Consider the following 12,128-nt stretch of genomic DNA (forward strand, 5'->3'; position numbering starts at 1 on the left):
CATTATTCCTCATCTGTCTCCCTTTTATAAATCCAGATTGATCATTATGAATTCTTCGCTGCAGAATCAACATTAATCTATTAGCTATTATTTTAACAAAAATCTTATAATCATTATTTAAAAGTGAGATTGGCCTATAATTCCCAGGTTTAGAACAATCCTGTTCCTCTTTTGGTATCAATGAAATAAAAGAGGTTCTCCATGAGGGGGGAATTCCCCCTCCTAGTTGTATCTGATTAAATAATTCCTTAAGTGGACCTAACATCTCGTCCTGTAAATTCCTATAATAACTAACTGTAAGCCCATCCGTACCAGGAGTTTTCCCCATTTTTAATTGTTTAATTACCAAAATAATTTCTTCCGAGGTTATAGGCCGATTCAATTCATCCGTTTGTTCTAAAGTTAAATTTTTAACCTTATATTCCTTCAAATATTTATCAATATCCCTATTCAATATATTATCTTTAAGATATAAATTTGTATAATATTCTAAAAAAGCTTTTTTAATTTTATCCTGTTGATATCTCTCTTTACCTTTGTATTCTATTTTTTCTATAGTACGTTGTTTTGCTCTCTTCCTTAAAGTGTATGCTAACCACCTACCAGGTCTATTTGCGTTACAAAAAGTATTATGTTTGGCATATTGTATATTTGTTGCCACCTGATCAGCCATTATCATATTAAATTGATTCTGTAGTAACTTTATTGCATCTTTTCTATTAATTTAAATAAAAATCCCAATGCAATCGATCAAAAGCTTTCTCAGCACATGTCATAGAACCTTGGCTGGGCTGTCCTGGCTCATTCTCAACTGCTCTCTTTGAAAGATGGCTGGCAATTTCATTCACAAGATGAAGAAAAGCTCATTCAAAGAAACAGAGGTAGGAGAGAATTAAAAACATTTACTATCTACTTAACTTTAGCAGGAAGTGTGAAGGGTTTAGATGCCAGAAATATCAGCCAGCACCTAACCTTTGGGAATAAAGAACCCAGATAAAACTGTGGCTGTAAAAATGAATGTCTTAATTGCAGTCAATAAGTTTGTGTTTTTAAAGAAGTCTAATTTTCCCCCCCAGTGGTACTAGAAGAGAACCTGGACTTTGGCCTCTGGAGACTCCCGGAGGTATGTAATATATGGGACATAAATCATGAAAGTAAACCGGGCTCTTTTGGGGGAGGGTGTCTATGTCAACTGGGCTGGAGGGTTTCCCCTGTGCTCAGGCCCAACGTCCTAATGGTCTCAATTGCTTTTCAGAAAAAGTATAGTCTCTTTCCTCCAAATTCCGCAGTCTCCATACATCTCTTAACTCAAAATCTTCTATCATATCAAAAAGGATTTAGGCAGCTTTGCATGTGCAGGTATCTTCTTGGAAGAAATTCTCTTGTCTTCCTCTTTTACCGAATTGAGGAACTGGAGATAAAGCTGGAAGTAGAACAATCGGAATATAAGAGCCTCCTCCTCTGCAGCAAGCTGGGGAGAAGCAGGAGCTCCTGAAAAAACCTTCCAGCTTGTTAAAACCAACGCAGAACTCTGCAGGAGCTGGAGGAGAGACAGAGGAGGTGAGAAATATTTAATACCATCTCTCATCTCTCATGAGGGGCTAATTTCTTCCTGCTCTTCATAATTTACAGAAATTCAATGTTGTTTCAAGATATAGCAGGGAAAGAATACAATTAAAGAAGAACCAAAGGACCTGCAAAGAAGAACCTGAAGTTGAGCGAGGAGAAGGCGACCATCCTGAAGAACTTCAGGGGAGGCTGAGCAGGTGAGAAATATTTAATACCATCTCTCATCTCTCATGAGGGGCTAATTTCTTCCTGCTCTTCATAATTTACAGAAATTCAATGTTGTTTCAAGATATAGCAGGGAAAGAATACAATTAAAGAAGAACCAAAGGACCTGCAAAGAAGAACCTGAAGTTGAGCGAGGAGAAGGCGACCATCCTGAAGAACTTCAGGGGAGGCTGAGCAGGTGAGAAACGTTGAGACAGCAGCCCTGACTAAGGCATGCAAGCACATGAGGTCTGGGAGCAGTGGGTGAGGTCCAGGAGCAGCAGCTGAGGTCTGGAAGCAGCTGGGCCCGATTGGCTAAGGCATGCAAGCACATGAGGTCTGGGAGCAGTGGGTGAGGTCCAGGAGCAGCAGCTGAGGTCTGGAAGCAGCTGGGCCCGATTGGCTAAGGCATGCAAGCACATGAGGTCTGGGAGCAGTGGGTGAGGTCCAGGAGCAGTAGCTGAGGTCTGGAAGCAGCTGGGTCCGATTGGCTAAGGGATGCAAGCACATGAGGTCTGGGAGCAGTGAGTAAGGTCCAGGAGCAGTAGCTGAGGTGTGGAAGCAGCTGGGCCCGATTGGCTAAGGCATGCAAGCACATGAGGTCTGGGAGCAGTGAGTGAGGTCCAGAAGGAGCAGCTGAGGTCTGGAAGCAGCTGGGCCCGATTGGCTAAGGCATGCAAGCACATGAGTTTTGGGAGCAGTGAGTGAGGTCCAGGAGCAGTAGCTGAGGTATGGAAGCAGCTGGGCCCGATTGGCTTAGGCATGCAAGCACATGAGGTCTGGGAGCAGTGGGTGAGGTCCAGGAGCAGCACCTAAGGTCTGGAAGCAGCCGGGCCCGATTGGCTAAGGCATGCAAGCACATGAGGTCTGGGAGCAGTGGGTGAGGTCCAGGAGCAGCAGCTGAGGTCTGGAAGCAGCTGGGCCCAATTGGCTAAGGCATGCAAGCACAGGAGGTCTGGGAGCAGTGGGTGAGGTCTAGGAGCAGCAGCTGGGCCCGATTGGCTAAGGCATGCAAGCACATGAGGTCTGGGAGCAGTGGGTGAGGTCCAGGAGCAGCAGCTGAGGTCTGGAAGCAGCTGGGCCCGATTGGCTAAGGCATGCAAGCACATGAAGTCTGGAAGCAGCTGGGCCCGATTGGCTAAGGCATGCAAGCACAATGAGGTCTGGAAGCAGCTGGGCCCGATTGGCTAAGGCATGCAAGCACATGAAGTCTGGGAGCACTGGGTGAGGTCCAGGAGCAGCAGCTGAGGTCTGGAAGCAGCTGGGCCCGATTGTCTAAGGCATGAAACCACATGAGGTCTGGGAGCAGTGGGCCCGATTGGATAAGGCAGGCAAGCAGGTGAGGTCTGGAAGCAGCTGGGCCCGATTGGCTAAGGCATGCAAGCACATGAGGTCTGGGAGCAGTGGGTGAGGTCCAGGAGCAGCAGCTGAGGTCTGGAAGCAGCTGGGCCCGATTGGCTAAGGCATGCAAGCACATGAGGTCTGGGAGCAGTGGGTGAGGTCCAGGAGCAGCAGCTGAGGTCTGGAAGCAGCTGGGCCCGATTGGCTAAGGCATGCAAGCACATGAGGTCTGGAAGCAGCTGGGCCCGATTGGCTAAGGCATGCAAGCACATGAGGTCTGGGAGCAGTGGGTGAGGTCCAGGAGCAGCAGCTGAGGTCTGGAAGCAGCTGGGCCCGATTGGCTAAGGCATGCAAGCACATGAGGTCTGGGAGCAGTGGGTGAGGTCCAGGAGCAGCAGCTGAGGTCTGGAAGCAGCTGGGCCCGATTGGCTAAGGCATGCAAGCACATGAGGTCTGGGAGCAGTGGGTGAGGTCCAGGAGCAGCAGCTGAGGTCTGGAAGCAGCTGGGCCCGATTGGCTAAGGCATGCAAGCACATGAGGTCTGGAAGCAGCTGGCTCCTTTTCTTTACGCTTAAGGGCTCCCCTCGTCAGTCTTTGTTCTTGTGGTTGTTCCTCTGATGGTAACATCACTGGAATCACCTCAGCTTCCACACCCATTTGAGTCTCTTGAATTCTTTTTTCTATTATTTCTATTTCAAATTTCAGCACCGTAGAAAGAAAATCTTTGGCCTTAAGCACTGTGTCAATACGATAACGCCTTCCTTGATAATACACTGTCAAGCCAACTGGAACCTCCCATCCAAATTGAATCTGGTATTTCTTAAGTTCTTGTGTAAAAAATGTAAAGTCTTTTCTATCCCTTAACATCTTGGGAGGGATCTCTTTCAAAGCTCTGCTTAATTAAAACAAAGCCTCTGGGCAGGTCTACCAACATTTCCTGTTGCTCTTATCTTACCCTTTCATCCAGGGAAAAAGATTAAAGCCGGCTTTTCTTGGCTTTTACGATGTTCAGTGCGGAGGGTTAGGGTTAGGGTTAGGGTGATAAAGATTTTAAGACAGAAGGTTTTTATAATAATTGGACAAATTTAGATAAAATTTTAACAGATACTGATGAAAATGTAATTAAAAAATTATATGGATATTTATTAGAGGTTAAATTGGAAAAAGAACAAAAAGAAACAATGATTGCTTAGGGGAAAAAATTTGGACATGGGATTGATTTAGAGAAATGGCAATTTTTTTTTTGTTTTTACATTTATATCCCGCCCTTCTCCGAAGACTCAGGGCGGCTTACAGTGTGTAAGGCAATAGTCTCATTCTATTTGTATATTTACAAAGTCAACTTATTGCCCCCCCAACAATCTGGGTCCTCATTTTACCTACCTTAGAAAGGATGGAAGGCTGAGTCAACCTTAACATAACATAACATCAGAGTTGGAAGGGACCTTGGAGGCCTTCTAGTCCAACCCCCTGCCCAGGCAGGAAACCCTACACCATCTCAGTCAGATGGTTATCCAACATTTTCTTAAAAATTTCCAGTGTTGGAGCATTCACAACTTCTGAAGGCAAGTCGTTCCACTTATTAATTGTTCTAACTGTCAGGAAATTTCTCCTTAGTTCTAAGTTGCTTCTTTCAAGCCCCACCTTGGACCTGGTGGGGCTTGAACCTGCAGTAATTGCAGGCAGCTGTGTTTTAATAACAGGCTTCTTATAGCCTTGAGCCACCACAGCCCTGTTTGTGGGTCATAAATTGTGGTCATAAAATTACAAAATGACAATGTCAACTGCATATAAAGAGAATTTGTATAAGATGTTTTACAGGTGGCATCTACCCACGACGAGAATAGCTAGAATGTTCAAGAATAAATCTGAAAAATGTTGGAAATGCCATCAGACACTGGGCTCATATTACCATATGTGGTGGACATGTGTAGAAGCTAAAAGATACTGGAGTAAAACCCACACATGGTTGGAAAAAATGATAAAAAAGCACATAGACTTTAAACCAGAGGTTTTTTTATTGGAGATTATACCTGAAACATATAATAGAGAATTGAGATATTTGATGTGAATGTAGCAACAGCGGCTAGAATTGTGTTTGCTAAAAATTGGAAAAATGAGAAAATACCAACGCAAGACGAAGTTATTAAGAAAATAATGGAATGTGCTGAAATGATTAAACTGACATTTGAAATTAGAGAACAGGAAGATAAACAATAAGATATGGGACTTATTTTATCAATGGTTAGGAAAAAAAACATGGTAACCTAGTTTGATAGAGATTTTTATAATACAAAAATTGTAGAATTTTACGAAATATAACATAAAGATGTATTATTATTAGATTGATCAGAGATGATGAAAAGAATGGTATAATATAAATTAACCTAAATTTTAGAATATTTTGGATGAAGTGAGGGAAGAAACAGACATAGCTAAATAAATGATTGATGGGGATAATAATATTTGATACATATTAGATTGATAAAATGAGAAATTAGGTAAACTATGAGCTATGAATATGGTGAAAATGCACAAAAGATTTGTAATCAACCGACACACTGTTTGTATTTGTAATTCAAGATGATGTTATGCTTTTATATATGTTTGTTTTAAAATAAAAAATGTTTCAGAAAAAAAAAATCTTATGGAAAATGGCATTGCAATAGCCTGCCACCTGGTGGCCATCGTGAATATGGCAGGTGGTGCAAAGAAAGATATAATAATGAAAATACTTGTACGTATAGCATGGCTAATTATGAGAAATGGTGCGGGATATTCTTTCCTGATGCTCCATCAAGCCCTTGTGTATGTTGAGACCTTATAAAACTAAGAGATTTAGGTTAGATATAAATCTAAGAGGTAACCCAGGAGTGAAGCCACCTGGAATTAAGGTGCTCCAAACTCAGCGGTGCCTCATTGTCAGCTTTGATGTCTCCATCAAAGGCCTTGGAAGAAGAGCAGAAGAGATCTCAGAAACACAGATGGTGACAATTACGGGAAGAAGCAGCTTCTCCTTTTGGGATCCTGAGCTGCTTCTCCTGGGGTCCATGTGCAGAGGAGAGGCTGGAGAAAAGCCTGGGGGTGAAAGTCACGGATACACCCCTGGGGACTCGGTTCTATTGTAGTTTTGGTCCTTCCTATCAGGACACTTTAATGTCAGCGTTCCGAGTAAGTCATCCGCCAAAAGCAGAACTCCGAGACGGGTCGCTTCCTCAAAGAACATGTTTATTGGATACATCATATCGGCACAGCCAGTGAAAACCAACTCTAAGTGTTCCCAGGGGTTTTAGCCTAATTAAAGGAACAAATGGTTCCTCCCCAGATGTCACCGGTCACATCGTCCAATGTAAGTATCTGGCAGGCTGCTTGGTCCCTCCTCCCTTCCTTCAACTGCCACCTGTTAAGATGACCTTGGTTCCCACAAGAAAACTTTTTGTTTTGACTGCAGTCAGTCGATCTACTTCCCCTTCCCTTCCCCCTTTCAGAATTTGTGGCAACTGTGAGGCAGCAAAAGATGGCTTCAGCCAGGCTCGCTTCAGAGTTGACACGCAGCTTCCGAGATCTGCAAGTGGCCATCACACAGCATCTAAAGCAGGAGTCTCCAACCTTGGTCCCTTTAAGACTTGTGGACTTCAAAGCTGGCTGAGGAACTCTGGGAGTTGAAGTCCACAAGTCTTAAAAGGGACCAAGGTTGGAGACCTCTGATCTAGAGGCTACCATGTCAGGACAAATCATGCATTGTAAAGTCTGCATGGAGGTGGAAGACACTTCTAATTAATCTACCGGATCCCCTGCATGGATTGCCCCTGTGACACGTAGGACAGGCGGGGAGGAAGCTAACAACCAAAACTGCAAGAACACAAGTGAGCAGTCAGACGAGGAGACCTGAACTCAATGGTAGCCTCACTGTGCAACAAATGAGAACCTACGTTCAATTCTGCAGCTACTAAGATTGTTGGTGGAGTAGGTACAAAATAGCCAGGAAATGACTGAAGCCTGGGAAACGGGCCCTTTCTTGATCAACAGGAGTGCTGATTTAACACCAGTTTATCAGGTACTTAGGAACTAAGGAATCACCAGCCAACCAGTGGTGGATTGCTACCGATTACCTGGATTGGGCCAACTGATAGCGGCGGTGGTGGGAGGCTCCGCCCACCCACCCGGACATCTCTGCACATGGGCAGAAGTGTTGCGCACGCGCACGAGTGCACACATGCCCAGGAGGAAACCGGTAGCAATGGGATTTGAATCCCACTACTGCAGCCAGTGACTTAATAGTTGGCCATCAACACCCGAATCAACCAATGAAAAGCCACATGCAACCAGGCACCACATAAATACTATGAATAGAAGAGCCCAGAGCACCCATTCTGGTCGAGAGATGTTCCCTGAGGATGAGTTCACCCTCGGAAGGAAATTCAGAGACTCGGATCCCGGTGACTGACCCAGATTGGATCCTGCAATCTGAAATCTTTTAGCGGGGAAATATGACCATAAGTAGAATACTGTGCTGCAGAAGTTTCCAGACCTCAGCTGCAGAATGAGAGAAGCAGAGTCTCTTTCTGGTCACCCCAAAAATGAAAAAGTTGTTGAGATTCTGGACAGTGTGAAGAGAAGAGGAACAAACATGATTTAAGGCATAGAGTCTAAATCATTTGATAAACGGTTGAGGGAGTTCGCTCTGTCTACCTGAGACGAGGTGGGAAGGATTGGGCAGCCATGATAGAATCTTCCGGCACTTTTAGGGGCTCTGACAGAGAAGAGGGGAGTGATTTCAACTCCAGAGCACTGGAGGGAAGGACAAGAGGAAATGGGTGGGAGTTTGTTAAAGAGAGACCAAATCTAGAAGTCAGGAGAAATTTTCAGTCAGTAGGAACAATTAAGCAGTGGAATAGGTTGCCTCCCAAAGTAGTGAGTGCTCCATCTCTGGAAGTTTTCAAAATGGACAAGAGAATTATTTGACTGGGATGGTATAAAGTTCCTGCCTTGAGCAGAGGGTTGGACTAGATGACCATCAAGGTGCCTTTCAAAGCTTACATTCCGTGATTCCCTGAATGTCCACAATACAGGTAGTCCTTGACTTATGACCATTCATTTAGCAACGGTTGAAAGTTTTGACAAAGCTGAGAAACACAGCTTAGAGTAGAAGAAGATTGTTAAAATGTCCCTGCAGTCACGTGATTGCAATTCAGGCACTTGGCAACTGGACCCATTGACCATAGTTGCAGCATCCCAGGGTTACGCGAGGACCATTTGCAATCTTCTCAGGGGCTTCCAACAGCAAAGTCAACCGGGAAGCCAATGGGGGAGGTTGCAAGTCATGGTCAGGTGACCTCTCTCACTGTTTCTTTTCCAATTAAAAACCAGAATTTTAGTAAACATTAAAATTAGCAATCTAGAAAAATTACAAAAGGGAAATCAGAAAAGAAAATCCTTTTTTAATTCATCTGACAGTGCAATGAGGAGTCCTAACCAACCTTTCCCTCGTCTCGTGAGAGCAATGGGGAAAGGGAGGCACAGAGACAGTGAAATCAGAAAACCCTCTTTGGAGTCAAAGGCGACATTCAGACATTCACTGTTTCCCACCAGCTGCAGAATGAGAGAAGCAGAGTCTCTTTCTGGTCTCCATCATTGCCCTGGAGATGCTCTGAGATCCTTCCTGCCCCTTTTCCTCTGGGATCCTTCCTGCCCTTTTCCTCTGGGATCCTTTCCTCAGTGACATCAGATTTGGCTCTGAATCATTCTCATCCACTCCTGATAAAAATAAAGAAAAGCAAATTAAAATGCAAGTGATGAATCAAATAATTCATAATGATCAGTCAGGATTTATTAAGGGTAAGCAGATGAGATATAATGAGGCAATCAGAATTTACTTGAATATTTCTAACGAAACAACCAAGTATCAGCGGTATTCCTTTTTGGATGCTGAAAAGCTTTTGATAGATTGGATTACAGTTTTGTTTAAAGTAATAGAATAGAATAGAATAGAATAGAATAGAATAGAATAGAATACAATACAATACAATACAATACAATACAATACAATACAATAGAATAATAAATGGAATGGAATAGAATAGAATAGAATAGAATAGAATAGAATGGAATAGAATAGAATAGAATAGAATAGAATACAATACAATACAATACAATACAATACAATACAATACAATAGAAAATATGGAATGGAATAGAATAGAATACAATACAATACAATACAATAGAAAATATGGAATGGAATGGAATGGAATGGAATAGAAAAGAAAATATGAAATAGAATAGCATAGCATAGCATAGAATAGAATAGAATAGAATACAATACAATACAATACAATACAATACAATACAATACAATACAATAGAAAATATGGAATAGGATAGGATAGGATAGGATAGGATAGGATAGAATAGGATAGGATAGAATAGAATAAATAGAATGGAATGGAATAGAATAGAATAGAATAGAATACAATACAATACAATACAATACAATACAATACAATACAATACAATACAATACAATACAATACAATACAATACAATACAATACAATACAATACAATACAATACAATACAATACAATACAATACAATACAATACAATACAATACAATACAATAGAAAATATGGAATGGAATAGAATAGAATACAATACAATACAATACAATACAATAGAAAATATGGAATGGAATAGAATAGAATACAATACAATACAATAGAAAATATGGAATGGAATAGGAATAGAATGGAATAGGAATAGGAATACAATACAATACAATACAATACAATACAATACAATACAATACAATACAATACAATACAATACAATACAGTAGAATGGAATGGAATGGAATAGAATAGAATAGAATATAATAGAATACAATACAATACAATACAATACAATACAATACAATACAATACAATACAATACAATACAATACAATAGAAAGAATGGAATAGGATAGGATAGGATAGGATAGGATAGGATAGGATAGGATAGGATAGGATAGGATAGGATAGGATAGGATAGGATAGGATCGGATCGGATCGGATAGGATAGGATAGGATAGAAAATATGGAATGGAATAGAATAGAATACAATACAATACAATACAATACAATAGAAAATATGGAATGGAATAGAATAGAATAGAATAGAATACAATACAATACAATACAATACAATAGAAAATATGGAATGGAATAGAATAGAATAGAATACAATACAATACAATACAATACAATAGAAAATATGGAATGGAATAGAATAGAATACAATACAATACAATACAATACAATACAATACAATACAATACAATACAATAGAAAATATGGAATAGGATAGGATAGGATAGGATAGGATAGGATAGGATAGGATAGGATAGGATAGGATAGGATAGGATAGGATAGGATAGGATAGGATAGGATAGGATAGGATAGGATAGGATAGGATAGGATAGGATAGGATAGGATAGGATAGGATAGGATAGGATAGGATAGGATAGGATAGGATAGGATAGGATAGGATAGGATAGAAAATATGGAATGGAATAGAATAGAATAGAATAGAATAGAATAGAATAGAATAGAATAGAATAGAAAATATGGAATGGAATGGAATAGAATAGAATAGAATAGAATAGAATAGAATAGAATAGAATAGAATAGAATAGAATAGAATACAATACAATACAATACAATACAATACAATACAATACAATACAATACAATACAATACAATACAATACAATACAATACAATACAATACAATACAATACAATACAATACAATACAATAGAAAATATGGAATGGAATAGATCTTCTAGGTGCCAATAATTATTATAATATGGCAGGCAGCTTTCTCAGCACATGTCATAGAACCTTGGCTGGGCTGTCCTGGCTCATTCTCAACTGCTCTCTTTGAAAGATGGCTGGCAATTTCATTCACAAGATGAAGAAAAAGCTCATTCAAAGAAACAGAGGTAGGAGAGAATTAAAAACATTTACTAACTATTTAACTTTAGCAGCAAGTGTAAAGAGTTTAGATGCCAGAAATATCAGCTGGCACCTAATATTTGGGAATGAAGAACCCAGATAAAACTGTGGCTGTAAAAATGAATGTCTTTCATCACGGTCAATAAGTTTGTGTTTTTAAAGAAGTCTATTTTATTCCCCAGTGGTACCAGAAGAGCAGCTCTGGAGACACCCTGAGGAATGTAATATATAGGACATAAATCATGAAAGTAAACACGGCTCTTTTGGGGGAGGGCCTCTATATTAACTGGGCTGGAGGGTTTCCCCTGTGCTCAGGCCCAACGTCCTTATGGTCTCAATTGCTTTTCAGCAGAATACATCACGGGCCAGCAAACTGCCTCCCATCCACCAAGAGCGTCCTCCTCAGTGGTCCATCACCCCTCGTCCCCCCCAGGTAAGCAATCTAAATCTTCTGGGGAATGTTTTGAGGGTCCATTTCTAAGTATAGCGGATAGCGGAGGGTGAGGGAGCTGATATATGAGTCTAGGCAGATAGACAGGCTCAGAAAAGAGAATCAAGATCTGAGTTACGCTACATAACTACTTTGCTGAAAGAACGAAGTAAGTTGAACCCCGCAATCCGAAATCCAGGTAAAAAAAAAAAAAGGAGCTAATTTCTCTCTGGTCCTTGAATTTACAGCAAAACAACGCAGAAGTCTTCTGCAAATGAGGAGCTCCTGAAAAAAAACCTTCCAGCTTGTTAAAACCAACGCAGAACTCTGCAGGGAGCTGGAGGAGAGACAGAGGAGGTGAGAAAGTGCCAGGTAGTTTTAGGGAGTTTTCATTTTAAACAGGTTGGATGGTTGGAGTAAAAACCTGAGGGGGCTCATTTCACTCTTGTCTTCCTCTTTTACCGAATTGAGGAACTGGAGATAAAGCTGGAAGTAGAACAATCGGAATATAAGAGCCTCCTCCTCTGCAGCAAGCTGGGGAGAAGCAGGAGCTCCTCGCGGAGAATAAAAAGTTCTAGGAACAACTG

Source organism: Ahaetulla prasina, chromosome 11 (assembly GCF_028640845.1).
Source record: "Ahaetulla prasina isolate Xishuangbanna chromosome 11, ASM2864084v1, whole genome shotgun sequence".
Classification (NCBI taxonomy): domain Eukaryota; kingdom Metazoa; phylum Chordata; class Lepidosauria; order Squamata; family Colubridae; genus Ahaetulla; species Ahaetulla prasina.